Source organism: Neovison vison, chromosome 9 (genome assembly GCF_020171115.1).
Source record: "Neovison vison isolate M4711 chromosome 9, ASM_NN_V1, whole genome shotgun sequence".
Lineage (NCBI taxonomy): Eukaryota > Metazoa > Chordata > Mammalia > Carnivora > Mustelidae > Neogale > Neogale vison.
In genome coordinates this window covers 91,746,984-91,769,013 of record NC_058099.1, presented here as the reverse complement: position 1 = coordinate 91,769,013, position 22,030 = coordinate 91,746,984, and the positions used below count along the sequence as shown (strand labels likewise).

The following is a 22,030-nucleotide window of genomic DNA, read 5'->3' as shown; positions in this document are numbered from 1 at the left end:
TTCATTTACATTAAGTCGACTGACATTCCACTGGCCAAAGCCTAGAGTGGGCAGGCACTACAAAATTAGAGACAAAGGATAAAGGGAGGTCATTCATTGGGGCCATAATGCCATAAAATCTACTATAAGGAATCTAGACATATTTCTCATAGGGGAGTATAAATAGCATTATTAAGAAAATGGACTAAAATCTAGAATCAGAGAAGTCCCATTTGAAATTAAGTAAAACAATTAGATGAGCATTTTCTAATTTCTATTTTTTAATTTTTATTTAAATTTTAGTTAATATACAATGCGATATTGGTTTCAGGAGTAGAAATCAGTGATTATTCAGTGACATACAAGACCTGAAATCTCTAATTTTTAAATGTTCCTGAAGTTTCTGGCCGAGTCCCCACCACTAGTAATACTGATCTTGTTTTAATTCCATTAGAGGGTGACTTTCCCAAATTCCTATTGACGTTTATGTAGAAACAGAACCAGGAATAAAGAACAGGTCTTGTATAGGACCAATAACCATGTGGTCCCTCATTCCAGGAATTAATTCACCATAATGAGCCTCTTAAAGCTCTTGGTAGAGTTTCTGAGAATCCTGTTAAATACGAGTTAGCTCTCCAAAAAGCCAGTGGGCAGTCCGCTTTGTGATTTGCCTCTGGACACCTAAAGCTGTTGGTGCCCATGCTTTAGAGAAGGGACTCAGCCAGACTCTTAATGGGAGAGGACGGCTATTTGCACACGTGTGTGCATGCATCTGTATGTAATGTTTGTAATCTCCGATATACCGTGATTTAAGTTTGGTTTTACCTGTCTTCGCCTCCCCCACATTCCCAGGAAATACTGAAAACTGGCTTTGCATTTACACTGCCGCTCTGGGAGGCAGATTTGTTTTCCAATCCCTGGGTTTCCGATGGGCCAGAGGGGTGACAAGCGGAGAGGGGGAGACTGGGATCACGGTTCCCAGATTCCAGCCAGCCTGCTATTTACAGCCCTGTGGTGCTGCCCCCTACGCAGTGATTCACTGCAGGCAGAGGAAGGGTTCCTGAATCCGTTCTTTCTCCGCCACCCCCTCTATCGACCCCAAATTGAACTTTGCTAACCCTGTGTTTCTGTTATTTATTGTTCAGGAATCGGGAGTCAAGGAACCTGTGTTCTGGCTCTTGGGCCACTTAATGTCTTCGGGTCTTAGGTTTCTCTTCTGTAAAGGGAGCAAGCTGAACCAGATGTGTGCTCCTGCTCTGAGCTTTGGAGAGTCTAGGATGCCAAGATAAAACCGGAACGAAGTCACAGGGTTCACAACACACGATGCCCTAAAACTCCCAGTCATGGCCAGACACATCTAGAAGAAGCAGGTTGGGAAAACAGTCCAAGAAATTACAGATATTTGCACGACCAAGGAATTACTGCACTCCCTTGGGAGCTGTTATTAAACCATAACAAACTTACCCAAGGTGGGGAGAGGGAGGTACAAAAAGATTTCAAAACCCAAAAGAGCTGTTCCATTTGCTGAGAACTTAGGGAGTACCCTTTCAATCAGAAACTCATTGTGACTCGCCAGGCCAGGGACATCTGAGGATAAGGACCGTGAAGTGCTGTTCTCCCTCCAGCACACAGTATCCCAGGGTTCAGATCAGTGTGTTTGTTTTTTTTTTTTTTAAACAAGGGGTAAGGAAGGAAATGGCAAGGGTGAGAAATACCACTTGCTTCCATTCATCTGGGAGAGATCCGGTAGGTACCTTTTGAGTTCCTATTAAGCAAATTCGACGATAGCTTGCAAAACAGCATTTTTCCAAGAGGAGTCCTCCGATCTACTCCCCACCCTCTCCGCTCCCCCCTCCCCCCGCCATCCGATGAGGTTGCAAGGGTCCCCGCGCCCATTCAGCGCCCGCGAGAAGATTTAGTCCCCTCGCCCGTCACAGCCCGTTCGCTCTGGACCTCTTGACGTCCCTCCGTCCTCCCCTCCCCCGTGACCCCTTCGCCAACCTACCCTGCCCGTTGGGTAGGTCCTACTTCCTGGGAACTCCTGCTGTCATTAGAAGGGGGCACGCCGTCGCCTCGGAATCCTAGCTGTCCCTTCCTAGTGGAGGGGGCATCTGTGCTTAAATGCGGGCGTCGCGGCAAGCAGAGTCCAGTGGGCAGGCGACCGGGCGCTGCAGAGTTCGGCGGCCTGAGGAAGGGAGGATGCCCTATCCCAAGCACGGCTTTTAGCGGGGCTGCAAGACTTCAGAGCCACCGGGAAGCCCTCGGCTCACCCTGGAGCCTAGGAGAAACCGGCCAGACCTCGGGACCCGGCCCAGCCCGGCTCCCCGTGCTAGGCAGGCGGCGGCGGGACAGAGCCCCGCATCCCGGGGCACCGACTCGGGCGCCCAGTCCGACTGCGGCGGAGACTCCGTCCGCCGCGGCTGCAAACCGGCCTGGCTTCCCTGCAGGGCGTGCGGGGCTGGAGCAAGGGGGTGGAGAGAAAAGGGGAAGAGCCTGGGCGGCCGGCGGGCGGGGCCTGCAGCCTCCCCGAGCCTCGGCAGCCGCCGCGCACACGGCTCTCCCTGCGCCTCGCTCCGACTCAGGCGCGCACGGCGCCGGGACCCGAGCCCGAGCCCGGGGGCGCCGCTGCTCCTCGGCCCCCGGTCCCCGCCGCCCCGAGCGCGCCGCGCTGAGGCCGAGCCGGGCAGCGGGGCGCTCCGGCGGCTGGGGCTTTCCGGCTGACGCTCGCCGCTCCGTCTGGCCGGAGGACTGGCGGGGAAGGAAAGGGAAAGCGGGGACACACACACACACGCACACACTCGCCGCGGCGCGCGCGCATTGCACACTCGCAGCCGCGCGCCCCCGCCGAGGCGCGTCCCGGGCGAGTTTGGCCCCGCGGCTCCGGCCCGGCACCTGCCGGCTCCGCGCGCCGCGCCGCGCCCCGCCCCCGCCCCGCCGACCCTCGGGCCCCTCCCGCCGCTCGCCCGCACAGATCTGCCGGCGCCGGGGGGGGGAAGCAACTCCATCCAGATAACTTGCCGACTGTGGCGCAACTGGTCTCGACAGCGGAGGCGCCCGAATGCTGCCCGGGTGAGGTAAGTTTCCTGCGCGTCCCCGGCCCCTCCTCCCCAGACCCTCCTCCGGGGCTGGGGCTCGGGGGCTCCGCGTCCTGGGGAGCCCCGGACGTCTCTGCGCTCGCACATTGTTCGCCTTGTGCGGGGGGTAGGGTGGAGGGCTGCGAGTGGCCACCGAAGTGGGACCTTCATTCCGCTGGGGCCACGGCTGCGCGCTCCCCGCGAGCACCCACCCGCTCGCTCACCCCCAACCCCGGCCGCAGTGACCCTCGGGGACCTCTCTGGGTTCGCTTAAGCGGGAGCTCCCTCCCCTTCGCAGGGGAACAAGCGGAGTCTGGCAGCGGCGGGAGAGCTCTCCCACCACCCTCCCCCCCGGGCAGTAAACACAGGCGAACTTGTCGGGCGCCCCTGGGATCTCCGGAGGGGCTTGCGAGGCGGTGTTCTGGTCCTTTCGGGCGCCGAAGCCGGATTGCACAGGTGCCGTACGGTTCTAGCCTAAATGCAGCCGCGGACTTCTGCGCTTCCCCGGTTCCCTCCCCCAGCCCCATCAACGTGACGCTTCGACAGCTGGGGCGGGGGGACGTTTGGGGGGCAAGGAAAGGGAGAATGCTGGGGTTCCATTCGTCACGCCGGAGCCGGGAGTCCCCAGAACAGAAGACAACAAATGTCTGCTTATCTCTCTCTCATCTATGCAGATGAGCCTGTTGTGTTTCTTATCCCCGAAGCTCGCTCGTCTCTGGTGCCCGGTGTGGCTGGGTAGAAACCTGTTCCAGAGAAGTTGTTTGGATAAGCTGATGAATTCTTTCACCTGGCTCTTAACAAGGACGTGCTAGTTTCTCTGATGCTCTCTGAGGGCAGAGTGTTGCAGACCCCCAGATGCCACCCCCCAATCTTTGCAGGACCTTTTCAGCCTCCCCAGGCCCTACCTGCCGCTAGGGTCAGTGACCCTTGAGACATTGGGTGGGCCTCACGATGTATTGGTCTCCTGCAAAAAAAAAAAAAAAAAAAAAAATCAGTCTCCCCATCTGCACTCCTGAGCATGGATTTCGGGAACCTCTTTTGCCCTTCTGGTGACAAGCATAAACTCAGACTTCTCTCTTGTTCCGTGGAAAGGCTGAAGTGTTCTGCAGTTGTTGGAGAAAAGCCTGAGGGTTGGTTTCATTACCCCTCTAATGCGATGAAGTAAAATAGTGCTCATGGAAGCTTTAGTCAGAGCATTTCCAGCTGAGAGGAGGCCCTGGGAAAAAAATCTTTCTCAGCCAAGTCCATGCCGGTTGGCGGCTCGTTGAGTAAGCATTGTGCATGGTGTCTGAGCTGAGGGGAACGTGCATTCCTGGTACAGCGATGGGAGGGGAGACTCGTAGCCCCCTGGGAGAGGGCTGGGAAACCTGAGCCTCATGGGGAGTGACCTCTGCGTGGAGAAAGAAAACTGTTCAGAACTGAGTGGTAAAAGCACATTACATTTCTGTCCACATTAAGGAGACTGGAGGAATCTCCTAGTGATACCTCGCACTTGAATCAATGCCGTGTTATTTCTGAATGCTTTTCGGTGCCTTTATTAAGTTCTGACCATTTCCGAGGGAGGCAGGGCAAAGATGATTGAGCACATGCTCAGGAATAACGTGAGCCTCAGAGATTGAGGGATTTACCAAGTTAATTCGCAGCTGGACTTCGAGTCGTCACAGGCCGGCTCTCTGATAGACCCCCACCCGGCCCCCCATCACCGCCCCGTGCCGGTTCTGTACTTGCCGACGGTTTTCACAGTGGCCTGACGGCTTCTGCATTTATTGTGGTCTGCGCTGTCTTACGGTGAATCACTGTTCACGTGTGGCAGGTGAGGAGACTGAGGTTTCAGACGGGGATGTTTTCTGGGGTATCCTGCCTAAGCTAGTGAAGGTTACAAGGCTAGACCTCAGAGCTCTTGATGGCCAGTCCATGGCTTTGCAGATGATGCCATTGGCCCACTTCGGACGGCGGGGAGACAGGATGGATACTGCAATACACCGGGGGTGTTCCACGTGCCTCCTGGTGATGAGAGTTCCAGTTCTGGGACTCTGTTTGGCTGTATGACTCCCGGGGGCCAAATCCTATCACCTCTGAGCCTCAGGGGTCCCATATATGAAACCAGAGATTCATAATGAATTATCTTTCTCTTTCTAGTCTCACCATTCTATTTAGCTAATTTTCTATTTCACTTGTAATTTACTCCCCCTTCCCCTTGATGCTGTCCCATTTAGTGAAGGGAAACATTTCTAGGGCACTTTAACTTAGCATCTATATTGTTTAGTGTTATTACTTGACTTGGAAATGTCCCAATGGGTTGATCGTCCCTAAAATATGTGTCAAGATTCCCTCGAATATCCCAGTCAACGCATACCTTTATTTTTAGACTCGGAATTTGGGTATAGTAAGTACTCAAATCACCACTGAACGAAGGGGGCAGATGAAATCACTCATAAGGAAAGCACATGCTGTAAAACAAAGCTTCGCATCATGTAAATTCCCAGCATCTGCTGACCCGTAAGGTAATTTACCTACATGAGGTGCACCTCTTGAAGCTGGCGCGTACAGGTGCTTTTGTTGATGTGTTTCCTGAACACATCCTTTAAAGAAGAGTTTTTCTTTCTCCGTGTAGACAATGGACTCATGTCATCTCTGTCCTGCTCCTATGCTTGCCTCCCTCTCCCTTAGTTTTTAGTATTGTGTAGCTGGCTGAAAGACACATTCCTAGAAATTGACTTGCGCCTTTTTATGAAAGAGTGAGTCTTGAAATGGGGAAACCAACCACTTTTTTTTCCCCCCTCTGAGTAAATTTCAAGCAGCTGCTAATATTGGCTGGTGGTTTCAGAGAGGAAACCTAATTAACAAAACCGACCTAGTTTCTGTTCCCCTTTAAGGGTCTTCTTTCCATCCCTCCCTCCTATATACGTCAAAGTTGTGTTTTTATTTTCAGAAGAGGGATGAGGTAGAAGTAGAATGGTTCTTAAATATTATTAACAGATCCAGCCATTGGAATTGAGGTATGTCTTTGTGATAAAGAAATTACATGTTAAATAGTTCAGAGGCTTGCCCTCTTTATGCATAGGACAACTGAGGCACAGAGAGGTGAATTGGCTTGCTGAGGGTCACACAGAAGTTTAGCAGGAGGAGCAGGGCTAATGTGGAATTCTTTTTTTTTTTTTTTAAGATTTTATTTATTTATTTGACAGATCACAAGTAGGCAGAGAGGCAGGCAGAGAGAGAGAGGAGGAAGCAGGCTCCCTGCTGAGCAAAGAGCTGGACAGGGGACACAGGACTCGATCCCAGGACTCTGGGATCAGGACCTGAGCCGGAGGCAGAGGCTTTAACCCACTGAGCCACCCAGGCGCCCCTAATGTGGAATTCTTAAGAAGGTTCGTATTTAAGGTTTTGCTGGGTGTTCTATGGTGAAGGTACATTTTGAGTTTTAGAAATCATGGGGGTTAAGGGGAAACTTCTGTTTGCTAATACTTATTAGTGAAGTAGCATAGTTTTAAATGATTTAGTATTTATATTTTTAAAATGTTCTCATCCAAGCAGTTACCATTAAAGAGAAAATATTTGTCTCTTTTTATCTCCTCCCTGTGATTCTCTTCACTTACGTGTATCACCAGACTCAATTAATACTTTGTTCCAAACAGTGCTGGAGGAAAGGGAACTATTTGAATAGAAATACAAATATATGGTGGTTTTCCAAGCTTCTCTTCCTGGTAAATAAAGCCAGAAGCCAAAGGTGGCACCGCCATACAGCCGGTAAAGTCATAAATATGTATACATTTCATTTGCATTTTCATTTTACTTGTACTTCAGTGAAATGGTGAGTCAGAACATTTGATATCCTGGGAAAAAAATACTTTTTTTTTTTTTTCTTTCTATGGCTAGAACCTTCATTAGCGACACTGTAAAATATCAAGTCCTAAATGTATTTGTTGCTGAGCAAGGGAGTTGGGAGGTGCATAGAATTATGGCTAGCCGTAAAAACCCGTTTCTTTGTATCAAATCTGTTAACTGGAGTTGGAAAGAGTCCTTTTCTTTAAAAAACTGCCCAGTTAGGACTGTGCATTATGTAGCTTAGCTGTTCATTTGTGGACTTTTTTATGGCAATGCTAAATGCCAAGGCGAGTCAGGGAGGAAACGTAGCCTTCTGTTTTAATATTTTTCTTTGAGGGGCTCCTGGTGGCTTAACGCGTCTGCCTTCGGCTCAGGTCATGATTGCAGGGTGCTGGGATAGAGCCCCACGTTGCGGGGTGGGGGTGGGGTGGGTCCCTGCTCAGCGGGGAGCCTGCTTCTCCCTCTCCCTCTAACCCTCCCCCTTGCTTGTGCTGTCTTGCATGCTCTCTCTCAAATAAAATCTTCGAAAAATATATTTTTTTTCTTTAAACAAAACCTCTAAACTTTATCTGATGAAATTTTTGAACTATTGGATAGTAAGTGATTAGCTGCCATTGGTCCAGTAAGTACTTTATTCAGCCTGGTCCCTTTCGATATAAAAGAGGAAACTGGAGAAAACAGGCTGGATTTTGTGCATCCCCTTCTCAGTTGTATCTACTTTCGTCTAGTTTCACCAGAGGCGGAAAAAGGAGATGATGAAAGAGGGAAGTACAGGAACCCTACTCAAATGGGGTTACTCCTGGGGAATGTAGAGTTCAAATACGGATAATAATTGGAACATGGTTCCATGTTTGCTCAACAGCAGCCTGCCCCTTACCCCCATCCCGCTGGGCATTATTTTTAGGTCCAAACCTCTATTTGAAGGGGCAGCTCCCTGACGTACACGTTCCTCTTGTAGAAAGTTTTCTGTGTTGTTAATGGGACTGAGTAAACAACAGGTGTGCGGTAGGTTTTGGGGAGTTTGCATAGTGGGTGAGCGAGTTCTTGAGACTTGTTTTCTATAAGGGTTTTAGAAAGTCCCTTGGAAAATGGTGATGAACTGTAAGACACTCCGTGGACAGTATCTCTCCCATGAAATCTGGCATGTGTGTTTTTCAAACCGAGGTTCTTCGGGCAAGGGTTGGACTTACAAGCACCAGGGGCCTAGAGAGTGTAATTACCTTAAATTGGAACTAAAGTTATGGGGCAAAAGACAGGACCATAAAAAATTTATTTTGTAAGGAAAAGGTGATACTTAAGCCTTTGCATCTGGGAATGCTGAGCAAGGGAGTTGGGAGGTGCATAGAATTATGGCTAGCCGTAAAAACCTGTTTCTTTGCTTGACAGACTGGCCCAAGAAATCCAGTAGATTGACCACGCTGCGTAGTGGGCTTTCAACATTTAATACATTCTTTCTTTCCTTTTTCAACCGTGCCTGCCATTGTGATCTTTGGATCTTTGGGTGTAACAATTTTCGATCAAGAAAGGAAACCAAACAGCAGCAATAAAAAGCGACGCTGGGACGTGCTTGAGGGAGTAGTAAGCGTATCATGGGTCATTCGGTAATATTCGTCAATGGGAAGGTTAGGCGTATGTTTTATTTATCTTTGTATTCTTGGAACTTGGCACTCTGCCTCGCACATGGTAGGGATGTAAAAAATGTGCACTGAACAATTTATGCATTCAAACAGGTGTCACTCTTCAAAACTCCAGGACATTTCATAATTATGCGAATGATTTTACTTATTTTCAGACTGTTTAGAAACGTTTGTTTCAGTTCTTGTTTGTGGTCCTTTCATCATAAATATGGTTCATTCACCAGATGGCCAGCCTTTCTTTAACCAGCATGCCTATGAAGGATCTTTTTTTTTTTTAACAGAAATAATAATCTGAATATAAAATGTGTTCTTCCTTTTATTATTTTTTTAAATTTTTTCAATTTATTTATTTTCAGAAAAACAGTATTCATTATTTTTTTTACCACGCCCAGTGCTCCATGCAATCCGTGCCCTCTATAATACCCAAATACCCACCACCTGGTACCCCAACCTCCCCCCCCCCGCCACTTCAAACCCCTCAGATTGTTTTTCAGAGTCCATAGTCTCTCGTGATTCACCTCCCCTTCCAATTTACCCCAATTCCCTTCTCCTCTCTAACACCCCTTGTCCTCCATGATATTTGTTATGCTCCACAAATAAGTGAAACCATATGATAATTGACTCTCTCTGCTTGACTTATTTCACTCAGCATAATCTCTTCCAGTCCCGTCCATATTGCTACAAAAGTTGGGTATTCGTCCTTTCTGATGGAGGCATAATACTCCATAGTGTATATGGACCACATCTTCCTTATCCATTCGTCCGTTGAAGGGCATCTTGGTTCTTTCCATAGTTTGGCGATTTTTTTTTTTTAAGATTTTATTTATTTGACAGAGAGAGATCACAAGTGGACAGAGAGGCAGGCAGAGAGAGAAGGGGAAGCAGGCTGCCTGCCAAGCAGAGAGCCTGATGTGGGACTCGATCCCAGGACTCTGAGATCATGACCTAACCCACTGAGCCACCCAGGCGCCCCCCTTCCTTTTATTATTTACAAGCATCAGTTAAACATATTTTTGAAGCACCCAGAGTGGCTGAGTGGTGAGTTTGGCTCAGGTACACAGATAGGAGTGGACTTTAAGCTTCTCTAAGTTAATCAGTTTAAGTGTCGTCTCCTCCGGGGGACCTTGGCCTTCTCCGTTCATCTAACCTAACATCTTCGTATGTTTTCTTAGCACCGTGGTGCTGAGACATGTTTCTTTACACACCGGACGCCTGTACTTGCGGGTCCTCCCAGGACCCTGTGTTCCTGTCACCTCTGTTCCAACTCACATTCAACTCTAGAAGGTCCCGGAGGGCAGAGACCGTGGTTCTTTCACGCTGTTTTTCAGGCGTTTGGTACCAAGTAGGTGCCCAGTAAATATCTGAATGAAGGAGGGAGTCCCCTTCATCCTGTCAAGACGAACTGGGCCACCGCAGAGGTCACTTAGGGGGAAAGGTTCTGCTGTGAAGAAAGTTCTTCAGGGTTGGCTGCCACGGCTCCTGTGAGAAGGACATCTGGGTCCTGCAGGGGGGAGGGAGCAGGGCTGGCTTCAGTGGAGAGATCCTGGCAGGAGGCTGAGGCAGTGTCTCTGTTCCTTTTCCTTTACTCTGAGCTGATAAGTCGAACTTACCAAGCATGAAACAGAACATTCCAAACTGTTAAAGACGGGGCCTACAAGTTCCTAAGGCGTCAGTGTGTCCGTAATTAAGACAGCTTGTGATAATCTGCAAGGAAAATCCTAGGGCACCTCAGCTAAAATACTTCCCCGACTCCCCTGATTTTTCTTTGAATGTAGGCCCCACCAGGGGCCAGCGCAGGGAGAAGGCCAGGGCGGTGGTTCTCAGGTGTGGTGGGACGTCCGCGGCAGCATCACCTGGGAACTTGTTGAAATTCTCCGAGTGTCCCCCAGGCCCGCCCAATCAGAGACTTGGGGGACCAGCGCGGGGGCTCTGCAGGAACCTGAGTGCGAGTTGGTCTCTGGACGATGCTGATGTCACCCCAGTATTGGCAGGAAGTGTTGAATCTGTTGCTCAAGATAGAAGCTGCGGGAAGCACTCGGTGTTACAGGTGACTCCTGGGGTGTGTGGAGAGGGTACCATCTGCCTGCTTCTCCCGAAATTCTGGGGGAGAGAGAAAAACCAGTCCTGGCTTTTCTCAGAGCTGTATGGGTCACAAGAGAACCACCTCCTGTGACTGGCGTGGGGGTCTGGACTCCAGATGGTCCACAGAAGCTCGTAAGATGGTTGTGGTCCTGCCAAGTGATGGGTCCTCCCAGGGCTGAGAGATACAGCGGGGTATGCGGACAACGAGGGGTAAGACGTGCTCTATGCCTAATTTACATTTGGATGTTGCTGCAACAGGTTACCAGGTAGAGGAATGATTGTATGAGCTGTGGGTTGTTTCGGAACAGGAAACCGTAGTATTCTGACTGTTTTCATAATATTTCAAGTCAGTTCAACGTGCTAGATACTGGCGGATTGCTTGGCCAGGACAGTACCAGGTGCTGCAGGGTTTAGGAGGTCTAAACACGGTCTGGCTCCTCCTGGCCGAGAACTAACTGTGCTCCAGGCACTTCTGAGGTGCTGTTTGTTTCCTGTAAGGGGGGGTGCTGAGGGCCTTGTCATGGTTTTGCTGATTTTGAAGCCACATTCTTTTCTCTGCTTCATGCTGGTGCACCACAAATTGTAGTTCTGGAAGAGGAGATTTTATTTTTTTTGTTTTTTTTTTATTTTTTTTAAAGATTTTATTTATTTATTTGACAGAGAGAGATCACAAGTAGGCAGAGAGGCAGGCAGAGAGAGAGGAGGAAGCAGGCTCCCTGCTGAGCAGAGAGCCCGATGCGGGATTCGATCCCAGGACCCTGAGATCATGACCTGAGCCGAAGGCAGTGGCTTAACCCACTGAGCCACGCAGGTGCCCTGGAAGAGGAGATTTTAAAAAGGAGGACCCAGGTTGATCTAAAATTCGGTTCTCCATCCCGGGCCTCTCTAAGAGCTCTAGGTGATGGCATTGACATTGTTCTTGTACTTGGGTATCTCAGAGGCCTCCCACATTTCCCATGGCTAAGGCCAGAAGACTGGCTTTTTTTCTCCCCATACCTGGTTCTCTTGCCAGTTCCTTCGCTCTGCGGTGGGCACCAAGCCGCGTGGGACAGAAACTCAGGAGCCATGCTTGACCCCATGACATCTCAGCCCTTCCATCTTCCTGTTGCGTTTGCTTCCTGGACTGCTCCCCACCCCAGCCTCATCCGAATGCGTCTCATCATCCTGGCTGATCGCGTCCTAATCCAGCTTCTCCACCCTCTGCTGGGCTCTAGCCGCAGCTGGCCAGGCTTCTGGGGCTTCTCTGGCCCTCCCCTCATCTGTGATCCAGACTGTGGCCAGGGGCAGTAGAGGTGGCCGCAGGGGACCCTCGACTCTGCTGGGCGGATCCTTCCCGACCGTCTGCATCCGAGTGCTCCGGGAAGCAGACACACCGGGTCTCTGGGCTGTCCAGGGTGGTGGCCTTGCAAGCTGCTGCGTGGTCTCGGAGGACTTGCTCCTCCAAACCGGTCTTCGCACGTGGCTGTTGAGTTACTCAGGCGCACCTGAACCGGAAGCAGAAGAGACTCCGTCTGCCTTGGTTCTAGCTGCAGTAACAGAGCACTGTGGGCGGGGTGGCTTCCGAGCCCAGCAGTGTGTTTCTGACAGTCGTGGAGGCTGCTGTCCCCGACCAGGGTGCCCATGGCTGGCTGTGGGCTGCTGACATCTCGTTGTACCCTCGTTCGGGGGAAGGAGGATGAGGGGGCCCTCGGGGTGGGGGGACTTGTTTCTAAGGGCCCTGATCGCATTCATAAGGGTCCTGTGCTCAATAGCTAATCCCCTCTCAAAGGCCCCATCTCTTAATTCAGTAGGGGGGTGAGGTTTTCACCCACAGAAGTTTGAAGATATGGAGCCTTTTATGGCCCTTTATGAAATGCATTCTGGGGACGCCTGGGTGGCTCTGTCGGTGAAGCGTTTGCCTTTGGCTCAGGTCATGACTCCAGGGTCCTGGGATCGAGCCCCGCATCGGGCTCCCTGCTTAGTGGGGAGCCTGCTTCTCGCTTTCCCTCCATCTCTGCTCTCCCTGCTTGTGCTCTCTCTCCTTCCAACAAAGAAATAAATACAATCTTAAAAAAGAAAGAAAGAAAGAAATGCATTCTGTGTTGAAAGCCAGCATACAGAGACCTACACGTAACAAATATATTCACAAGAAATTTTCACGAAAGAATACTTTTAACGGTAGCCCATGAGATTTGTTTTGGTATTTGTGGGTATGTTCCTTCCCACGTACAACCTCTAGCAAACTCTGATCCTGACCCGCCACATTGATTTTACTCCCCAGGGGTGGGCCTAGACCCGGGATCTGGAAAGCCCAGATCTTCCCTGTCCTCCGCTGCGGTGCTGCCGGTGCAGGGGCCCAGGCCCGAGGCCGGCGTTCACTGAGGAGCTGACCCTGACTCCTCAGTCAGTGCTCTTTCCTCTCGTCTGGGCACAGGGAGGGCCCTCTGCAGCATTTCACTTCTGTCAAGAAATCATGGTAAAAATGGTAGAGTAGGCATCTGATCCAACCCGGAAATGGGGAAGACTAACTTAGGAGGCTGCCCTGTCTGTTCTACAGGATGAATAAGCTAGTGTGGGGAAACACGGCCTTGAAACTGGGGTATGTCTATACTTTTTCATATAATGCTCACCTGAAGGTTCCTATGCATGCATTTTAGCAAGAACCTAAATACTAATAAGAAAAAACAGACTCTACTTTAAAAATATGTTAAGGGGCGCGTGCCTGGGTGGCTCAGTGGGTTAAGCCGCTGCCTTCTGCTCAGGTCATGATCTCAGGGTCCTGGGATCGAGTCCTGCATCGGGCTCTCTGCTCAGCAGGGAGCCTGCTTCCCTCTCTCTCTCAATGCCTGCCTCTCTGTCTACTTGTGATCTCTCTGTGTCAAATAAATAAATAAAATCTTTAAAAAAAAATATGTTAAGGGGCACCTCAGTGGGTCAGTGGGTCAACCGGTTAGGCATCTGCCTTCAGCTCAGGTCCTAATTCTGGGGTCCAGGCATGGAACCCCACATTGGGCTTCCTGCTCAGTGGGGGAGTCTGCTTCTTCCTCTCCCCCGCCCCCCCACAGCTCATGCTCGCTTTCTTTCAAATAAATAAAATCTCTAAAAGAAATAAAAATATGTTAAGAACAATTTAACTTTTTTTTTTTTCCCTGCCTGAAATTTACTGAGGCCCGGAGTGTCTCCATTTACTGTTCAAGCACAAAATGCAAAGAGCCTTAAGCTAGGGGCCTCTTGGCAACTCAGAACTTTGGGGCACGCTGTTTTACTTCTGGAGTTAATTTCTTGATTGCTGATGGTTCGCTTGTTCCTTTAAGTGTCATAATTTATTAAAGTTGGTATTTGCAAAGAAAATTTCTCCCAAGTAGTCACAACCTTCCCCAATTCTTGGAAAGATTATATAGAGCAAAGTGTGTCTTTTATGGTCTCATAAAGTGGTGGCTTTTGGATCTACTCAGGGATGAAAAGCTCTTTGCTCCCGTACCAACCGGCCCCACTTTACTGTCTTTGAAAACCACACCTGCCTTTTCTTGATTTTTTTTTTTCCTTTTGCCCTCGAGTTCTGTGACTTTGAGCAGTGATAGTTCCTTCATTCATTGTTTGCTGCTGAGAAGCTTCTGTGATCTTGAGAACCAAATAACACCCATATTGTCTGAATTGTGTTTGCCAAATAAATTCATATTCGTTGAAATTGATTTTTTTTTAATAAGAGAAAAAAGTTTTTGAGGGAGATCCGCAAGAGTTCTATTTGTACAGCAAAGTGGCTTGAGTCATTTCCCATTCACTCCTTTTACTGGCCAATAAACATGTTTTTCTTAGGTCCTGTTCCAGGGCAGTTCAGGTAGATCAGTTGCTACCTTTAGGCTGAGATATTCATGGTTTCTTTTTTCTCTTTATAAAGTATGCATTTACTGCATTATGGCGCAAAACACACTTCCATAGACTTTCATTTAACTTAAACAGAGTTGTAATTTTGGGGTGTGTCAATAACTGTTTCATTTTTAGTGTCTGATGCTTTTAGAGGGGATAGATTACCAAAGGCATTTCTCTTTCCATGGGAAAAATGGCATAGAAAATTCCCCCAAGTTTCCTGATGTCCATCTTCCGTTGGAAAATTAACTTTCATTCCTGCAATAAAACAAGAAAGGTGAATACGAGAAATTTAACTTTTTTTTTTTGGAAATGTAACTTCTTTAAGGAGTGTTGTGAACCACACTCTTCTTAGGCTTATGGTGCGTAACCCAGAAACAAAAACCAAGCATTGTTGCCTTTGTGAGCTGTTTTTGAATGATGCCCTTTGAATGTTGTTTTTTTTTTTTTTCCCAAGACATGCAGTTCAGACAGAGTAAAGATTTGTAGGAATGGATCAGGTGGAAAGTCTCTCATGTGAAGGGTTAAGTGAGAAACTTGACTTTTGTTTAGGTTTGTAGAAATCAATGGAAATTTGGCTCTTAAGGTTTGCGTACAGTTGGACCCCATTATGTAGCTTTGCAGTTTCTTCAAAACTCCCTGTCCAGCATGACAGTTTGTTAAGATAAACATGCGGGATCATTGCATTTGGTGCAACCTTTATATATGAAAGAGTCCCTTTCCGTGTAATGAGAAGACTTCTGGAAGCATTATAGAACTCGGTGTTAAGTGTCCCCCATGCGTACCTCACAGCTTCGGAGGTGATGATAGACAGCCCTCGTGGTTACATTTTTACTGGTTTCTTCTTTGTCTGCCTCCTTCACGGGAAGGTGGTTTCCCCAAAGGGAGGGACTGGGTTCTGGCCATTGCTGTATTCCCAGCACCTGCTGAGGTGTTCGGTACAGAAGGCTTCTCCGTTGACATCGGTCAGATGGACGGAGAAATGATTTCCTTAAGCCAGAACCATCTTTTTCCAACTTCCCAGCTAAGCTGCCTTTTTGTAATGCCAGCTCTAGCCTCTAGCTTTACCATTGCTCCGTGTTCTTTTCCCAACCAGCAGCCTTGTTCAAGGTCAGATTTTCCTCCTCTTCCTCCTCCTCTTCTTCTTCTTTGATTGATTGATTGATTGATTGCATCCCTTGTTTCATGGCCGGAAGCTTTCAGAACAACTGAGGAACTCAGGCTTCACTCTCCCACTCTTGTGATCCCACCTCTCGGCCTCTGTGAAGAGTACCTCTAGGATTCTGACTTGATTCTAGATTCTGTGCTTGATTATAGATTATATTCTAGGTCGGCATTGTAGATGATATCAGCTGTCCTTGTAGCTGGCCCCTTTTAAAAAACTGAAAATATGCCTCTTCCCAGATTCTAAATTTGCTTCCAAGGTACCCGCGTCCTTTTTGCTGACGTCCAGAATTTTAGCAGACTTTTGTTTTGCTCATCCCTGTTTCCGTGCAGCTTCCACTCTTCTCTCTTCTCATATTTCCCCTATGAACGCCTCTTGCCCAGTCTGTTGGAACAGCTTCCCAAATAGCTTCCGTACCCCCCCTTCCTTGAAGTATTCATAATGCCTGCTGTTAGAGATTCGAGTTTTGGCACCATCAGACCCCATATAAGCATCAGATGCTTAGATGATCTGCTGTGCCTGTGCTGTGGTTTGGTCCACAAATCCATCCACACTCTGGCGCTCGTGGACCATTCGTCCTCAGTATTGTCACTGTCGTCCTTGTAGGAGTATGATGTGCCCACAGGTGCCACTTCTCAAACTTCCCGTGTACCAGCCACAGCGCAGAAGAAGACATGAAGTCATGAAGGTGTTCAGTGCATTTCGAGCCCAGTAATCACGGGATGGGTAGGGCGGGTATCGTGGAAGGAGGTAGGGCTGCAAGGGGCTGTTGGGGCCAGACCTGGGACATTTTTTCAAAGCTGTGATCACGAGCCCGGTGTTGAACGTGCGTTGGAGATGCCTGTGGGGTGTCGAGGTGGAGGGTGGCTGTGAGGGGAGGGGTCTGGATGGGAGCCTTGGGTGTGATGGTCCTTGGCTGTGGGCAGTGATTTGGGTCGTGGGAGTGGATGAGTAGAACACCCAGGTCCAGAAGGCAGCGCCACGGGTGTGGCTGTAAGGAGAGAGCCCCGGGATGGAGACAGCCTTACCACGTCTTGCCAGTGTCTAAAGCCACGGGATGAAACGAGACTTCACCGGAAGGGTTTAGAGACAAAGCAGAGAAGACGTCTGAGAACCAGCATCATTTCCTGATCTTCCTTTGCAGTTTTTTCCTCCATCCCTTGGCTTCTCCCATTCATTCTTACTGAATCTTGGGTTTTCTTCTCCGTTTGAGGACGTGACCTCAGAGTTCCACGAGGCCACCTACATCGCAGGGTTTGGGAGAGCTGTTGATGCTGCTGATTCCTGCCCTCAGTTGCCCTGAAGCCATTTCTCAGGCCCACATCCCGTTTGGCTTCCTGGCTCTTCTGACTCTTAACGGAACTTTCCCCACAGGCTGACTTTTCATTTGTTCTCTGCTTATCTTTCCGAGCAGACCCAGAGCCCTGACAACAGGGACCACATCTTCTCTCGCTTTGTGTGTCCCACCCGGCCCGACGGCTCCAGTGTCTTGGTCGCCCACGGCTTGTTACCGACCTTTATTCTCCTTTCATTCTTCTAATGAAGTAGAAGGATGAATAACTCCAAGTTCTGTAAGGATTTGTATCAATTTATGCACCTTGAGCTAACTCGAAGGTGCTTGCTTACAGTGCGTTTGTAGCTGGAATGTTCTGTTTCTCCCTGGGGAGGAAAGAAAAAAAAAAAAAAGAGAAACTTAATTTATAAAAAGGTCTACAAAACCAGTACAGAATCCTTTGTTATTCTTAGTATTTGAAACTTTGAGCGGAAGGGAAGCTATCTTTTGGCGGCTCCCCGGCCCCTAGTACTACTTAGGGCAAGCAGAGTTTATCTCCTGGTTTCCCTGGGTCGTGCTTCCTGTGTTTTTAGACATTTTGCATACATTTGCACAGGCTGAATCTGGATGCAGCATGGGCCGTAGTGGGAGAATCAGGGATTCCGGCTGGCCCTGCCCTTCTCCTGACATTTTGGTGACCTCTGGTCAAGTGACTTGACCTCTTCCATGGAATAACAACCCCCCCCCCCAATCTGTTGAATGAGAATCGATATGCGGGCTCCTGGCTAATTCAAAGGCATGTTGTGAGGCCAAATGAAATGAAGGCCTTTGAGGTTCTTAGAACAAAAGCTTCATGTACATTGTTTCGTAAGACTTACAGGTCAGGCTCCGGACAGCCACATGTATAACCCTTGGGTAAGCAGATCTGAAGTCTAGGGTGTAGCATCTCATGTGCTCATGAAAGACGCCTTCTCCTTCCTTATTCCCAGGGGCCAAGGGTGAGAAGTGGGATGCTTGGCTTAAGTCTGATCAGAGCTCCAGAATTTAAACACATCCTCAGCCTGGGTGAGGAGACCAACATACTTTATCTTTACAAAGAGATGAGTCTTGGATACAGAGGTTCTTTGAGGAAAGCCAAACTCATGTTTTCCTGTTAAGGAAACAGAACGCTGGTAGGCAACAGAGAGTTCATATGATAGATTCCAAACTAGGATAGATGCTCGTCGTAGGAAGCAAGTTCATTGCTTAGTCGGATGAGATTGTATGGTGTAGGGCTGTCGTTGACCTACCTTACAGAGCACCTAACTCCATGCCTCATGTCCTGAGATGGTCAGTGTTTTAGTTAGTGCCTGGTGAGGTGGAACAGGAGAAGATCCCAGAAGTCATCCAGAAGACACTTTGAAGACTTACAGAATCTTTAAGGTTGTTTGAGGCTAATGGGACATTCCTTAAATGAGAAATCAAAGGAAAATGGGATGATGGCAAAATCTGTAGTCTGATGACCTGTATCAAATGGCAGAGGGGTTCGGCTGGAGTTCCTGACATGGGTGATAGCAGAGGGAGAATGACGGGAACGCGTGTAGTGTTGCAGGAATACGGGTTATGACAGTGGATCTATAGTCATGACTTCGGTTAAGAGACACAATTTTAACTCCTTGCTTCGCCTGGCAGTTGGTGTAGCGGCATAATCATAGTCACACAGATGTCCTCTCTTGGTTTTCTGCGCTTAGGGTCACATTGTGGCCTAAGCGTGGTGGACTTGGTTCTGCACGCAGGTTAGATGGCAAATAGTAGCAACCTCAGCAGAATAAGAGCATAATCCACAGAAGCTGGGATGACCTCGAAGCAGGGAGAGGAGAGAATAAACGTGCAAATGTCCTCATCTTCTAAAATGGCAGAGTAGGACAGGATTGTCAAAAGTGGTTGGAACTCCAGAGTTGTGCCATCTTGCTTTCCCACCAGTGGTGTGTGAGAGTTCCAGTTGCTTCATATCTTCATCGACGCTTGGCGTGCGCCATCTTTAGCATTTTTGATGCTCTGATTGGTGTATAGTGGGGGCTCGTTGTGCTTTCAAGTCGTGTTTCCTCATTGGCTGATGATGTCGAGTGTCTACTTGTGTGTTTATTAGCCATGCTTACGTGTTCTTTGGTAAGGTGCTGAACTCACGTATGAATTTCAGTAATGTTTTTGTGATGTGCCTTGATTGTTTTAGATAGACAAACATGTTGTCTGTGAATAAAGGCAGTTTGGGTTCAAAGAAAAGAATTGGTGGAAATGCAGATGAAGACCTGAGTACTTAAAATTAGGAAGGTGGCGAACAGAGGAAATAAAATATTATGAGGAAAATCCTTGCGGTGAGCCAAAAATAAGAAATTTATGCATTTTTTTCAAGTTATGGAGGTGACTACTAAGAAACCAAACCAGAAAATTCTGAGAAGAAGAGTTGCCTTGGAGGAATAGTGGCAGGAACAGGAAGATCAGGAGGGGGTCATTCTCCTGAAGTTTTCTCTGTCATTTGATACGTTACCTTGCACATGCACGTCGTTGATAAATCACCGGTATATTGGGAATTAGAACATAGAGATAAAAAGCAGCTTGAAGCAACTAAAATAGGTCGAGTGTAAGAACTGGGTATCATAAAATAAGAAATGTTAAGGAACAGTCACTGATTAGAAAGCTGTAGGAAGTGCCCTTGAGTGACAAAGCTGAGGAATATCTGGCATTTACTTGGGTGCTTCCTACATTCCAGGTACTTTGTAACCGATAAAACTGTGTTAACTGGTTTAGTGTCCATAGCAACCCATGAGGTAGGTGTAGTTATCACCATTTTATAAGTGAGGAAACTGGGGCGCCTGGGTGTCTCAATCAGTTAAGCATCTGCCTTCAGCCCAGGTCGTGATCTCAGGGTCCTGGGATCGAGCCCCGCCAGCCCCATGTCTGGCTCCCTGCACAGTGGGGAGTCTGCTTCTCTCTCTCCCTCTGCCCCTCCCCCCTCCTCATGCACACACAGACTCCTCTCTCAAAATAAATAGATAAAATCTTAAAAATAAAAAAAAGAAAAAAAAGTGAATGAGGAAACCATAAAGCAGAGATTTTAAGCACAGTATTCGAAGCCACATAGCCACATAGAACTGTCTCTCTTGGCCACCGTTCCGTGTTACGTCTCATGGAGACGATGGGTGTGACAGCCCACAGTGCATCTAGTGTGCCAGCCTCGATCCCTGAACTTGTTCTCTGAAGCTGTCTCTAAAGCAGACTCCAACTTTAATTCATTCGTAATTCACCAGATATGTCAGTGCCTGTTAGCACAGTTCTAGAAATTAGGACTATTCCTCTTAAGTGAGAGAGGCCTGTGTATCAGTTATAATTTACATATGGCACATAATCTAGTGTATATATTTAATATGCACATGAGTGAATTTTGTATATGTGTAAGATGAGATATTTACATCTATCATTTAATACAAGAGGCTGCGGGGAAAAAAGCAGGGAAAGGGGTGGAGTGATGGAAGCAGTGGTGGGGGGGTCTTCTCTTAGGGAAAGTGGGGACGTCCTTTCTGTGGGGAATCCATAAGAGAGCAGTCTTAGCAGGGGCTGCTTTAACAAGTAGGCCACCGGCTAGGGGGCTTAAACAGCAAACATTTATTTCTTCTTCTTCTTTTTTTAAAGATTTTATTTATTTATTTGAGAGAGAGAGGAAGAGAGAGCATGAGAGGTGGGATGGTCAAAGGGAGAAGCAGACTCCATGCTGAGCAGGGAGCCTGATGCAGGACTCAGTCCTGGGACTCCAGGATCATGACCTGAGCTGAAGGCAGTCACTTAACCCACTGAGCCACCTAGGTGCCATGCAGACATTTATTCCTTAAAGGCATGGAAGCTGGAAGTCCAATGTGGGGTGCTGGCAAGTGCAATGTCTACTGGGAGCCCAGTTTCTAGTCGGTAGGTGGCCGCCTTCTCACTGTGTCCTCACGTGGCGGGGAGGTGGGAAGCAGCCCTCCACTGTCTCCATTAGAAGGGCACTAATCCCATTCACCAGGGCTCCAGCCTCATGACCTTACTACCTTGCAGAGGACCTGCCTCCTGAGGCCATCACATTGGTTAGAATTTCAATATAGGAATTTGGGGGGAAGGGCACATGTTCAGTCCCCGGCAAACATAGTTCTGCATGAAATGGATGAGTACACTGCACAGATTTGGAGAAAAGTATTCCAGGCAGGAGGAACAGAAAATGCAAAGCCCTGACACAGAGCTCCTTGTCTGAGGTACTAGGTGGAAACCAGTGTGGCCGGAGCTGAGGGAGTGGAGGGGAGAACTTGGGGCCATGGCAGGTAGCATCTCATAAACCTGACTTTGGGTTTTATTTTTGGTGTGATGGGGAGCCCTTAAGGGTTGAGAAAAGGAAAAGGACATCAGTGAGGATGTTCTGCATTGTGTCTCATGAAGAGGCAGTGTCTCCAAACTGATGGCCTTTTGCTGGTCTTTGGAAGTTTGAATGAATGAGTGAAACTGCTGGAGAAGTCTGGTCCTCTGTGGACGAGGGAAAATTTCTGCCTGCGCCATACTGCCATGTGTCTTCCTTCCGGGTGACTTACTGTGAGGGCACCTGGGCAGCTCAGTTGATTAAGTGTTCAACTCTTTGATTTCGGCTCAGGTCATGATCTCAGGGTCGTGGGGTCCAGCCCTCTGTAGGGCTCTGCGCTCAGCATGGAGTCTGCTTGAAGTTCTTTCTCTGCCCCTCCTCTTGCTCACCCGCATGTGCACATGTACACGCCCATTACCTCTCTCTTGTAAGTTTTTTTTTTCAAGATCTCATTTATTTATTTGACAGAGAGAGAGAGAGCACAAGCCCAAGAAGCAGGCTCCCCACTGAGCAGGGAGTCCAATGCGGGGCTCAAATGCGGGGCCCACGACCCTGGGATCATGACCTGAGCTGAAGGCAGGCACTTAACCAGTTGAGGCACCCAGGTGCCCCAATAAATAAATTTTTTTTAAGTGATTTATGTTGAATAAGGTACATACATTTAAACACCATTAAAAAATTGTGTTTCTTGGCTATAAAGGAATAATTGCAAAGATATATTTGAGGACTTATGTGGGGAGGTGTATAAGGAGAGGTAAGAATTTTCAAAGAGTTTATCTTGAATTT

At 48.4% G+C, this 22,030-nt stretch overlaps 1 protein-coding gene across 2 annotated transcripts in view; it reads left to right on the top strand.

The window, feature by feature from the left end:
* Nucleotides 1-2,974: 2,974 nt before the first annotated feature.
* Nucleotides 2,975-22,030, top strand: part of PIP5K1B (phosphatidylinositol-4-phosphate 5-kinase type 1 beta) — a 295,704-nt gene continuing 276,648 nt past the window's right edge. For both annotated transcript variants that reach the window (XM_044265941.1, XM_044265943.1), the window contains exon 1: nucleotides 2,975-3,053. The gene's annotated coding sequence lies outside the window, so the exon portion shown is untranslated. The remainder of the gene's footprint in view (nucleotides 3,054-22,030) is intronic.